Source organism: Delphinus delphis, chromosome 1, assembly GCF_949987515.2.
Source record: "Delphinus delphis chromosome 1, mDelDel1.2, whole genome shotgun sequence".
Classification (NCBI taxonomy): Eukaryota; Metazoa; Chordata; class Mammalia; order Artiodactyla; family Delphinidae; genus Delphinus; species Delphinus delphis.
Window position 1 is genome coordinate 107,009,461 of NC_082683.1, and position 1,705 is coordinate 107,011,165.

The 1,705-nt window shown below is 49.9% G+C and overlaps 1 non-coding gene across 1 annotated transcript; it reads left to right on the forward strand.

The window, feature by feature from the left end:
• The first annotated feature begins 1,415 nt into the window (after nt 1-1,415).
• Nucleotides 1,416-1,488, forward strand: TRNAV-CAC (transfer RNA valine (anticodon CAC)). The gene has a single exon. It is a non-coding gene; the product is annotated as a tRNA-Val (tRNA).
• Nucleotides 1,489-1,705: the final 217 nt, after the last annotated feature.

Here is a 1,705-nt window from a genome sequence, read left to right on the forward strand (position 1 = left end):
GACAGTTTCCAGTTAGTATGTGTTTAACAAGCTCATCGTCATTCTCTCTGCGTCTAACGTCGTTGCTTCTCCAAAGGTCCTCTTTCCTCTTTCTCCTCTTCTTCTTCTTCATTTCATTAATTAGTTTGGAGAGTTTTGTAGGCCTACCTTTCAATTTTCTTTTCCTTTGAAATCTTGGAGGTTGAACAAGGAAGGGATGCAAACCTCAGTGAAGTTTCCTCAGTTACCCATGAGCATGGTGGCCAAGGGGAAGGGCTCTGGAGGCAAAGTGCCTGGGTCTGAGTGCTGGCTCTCACTGTCACGGGGGTGAGACCCTGAAAAGGTTAGCTCAGCTTTTCAGTGCCTCAGTGTTCTCATCTTCAACAAGTGTGGTAAAGTCCTACACTATCTTCCAGGGTTGTTATGTGGACTTAGGAAGTTATTCCAGAGTAAAGCACTGAGGAACAGTGCTGGTCACTCAGTAAAGCTCGAGAAAGCTGCTATTATCCTTATTGTGAAGTCTTTTATTTCCCCTTCTAACTGTACCACTGCTGACCTTCAACATTCCCCAGAACAAATTCCGATTGTTTAGATGACCTCTTCTCCCTCATATTAGTGACCTGCATCTGGAAAACTGGTTGGTTTGGATGGTCATCTAACTGGTGATCTAAAGGCAGTGGGGGACTGCATCCAGCTTCATCAGCTTCTTGGACCCTGGGCAGGCATGACGATTGTTTAGCTCCTGGTAGACAATCTCTTGCACATGTTTCTATAGCAAGAGCTTTTCATAGATAGACATATCTCAAGCATTAGAAGAAAAGTGCAAGTATGTACCAGTGACCTGTCTTTTTGGTTGTTCTTGTTTGAAGAAATGAAAGGAAGAAAATAGAATTTACTTGGAAGTTGTAGATTTCCTCCTTCAGTTATGACGGGGTGTTTCTAGAAAGGTAGCATTCACCCTGAAAACGACTAAGTCAAGTGTGGATTAAAGGAATTCTGTTTGAAGGCTTCGGCGAAATGCAGCTAGGACCCACAGTTTCAGCTCCAGAGAGAGAGAAGCTCATTCGAATGAACCTAATTCTCTACCTTTTCCCCTTAGGCCCAAAGGGCACTTGCGCGAACCCCCGGCTCCCGCGGCTTCTGGGAGCTGAGGAGTCAGTGGGGGCGACCCCTGCACTCGGGGGCATAGCTGTGGATCCGAGGACTCTGCGGTCGGTGCGGGAGCCCAACGGCCGACTGTGGGAGGCTCGGGGGTCCTCCCTTCGTGGCAGGCTCGGAACCGTAAAAGCAGGGCCTCTCGGAAGCCGCAGTCTCCTTGCCTGAGAGGTCTTAGGGCTTCAAGTTTCATTCTTCAGTTTAAAAAGTTGGCGAGTAGGGCAGTGGTGGCAGGACCTACGGATTTCAGGGATGTGTCACTGAGTCACAGCACCTGCCGTGTTTCCGTAGTGTAGTGGTTATCACGTTCGCCTCACACGCGAAAGGTCCCCGGTTCGAAACCGGGCGGAAACAGACGTTCTTCCTTTCTGAAACTTTTACCTTCCCTTTCAAAAAAGCGAAACGGCCGAAAGGCAGGGGCTGAGGCAGCGGGCGCAGCTGCATTTTCCATCCCCAAGGGACAGGCCAGGAGTTCCGTTGCTGCCTGAGAGCCTGCTCAGCGCTAGGAGCCAGCCCTCCTTTCTCCGTGAGTCACTGCGGAGTCCAGGCCACAGCCAGCTGACCCAAGTGC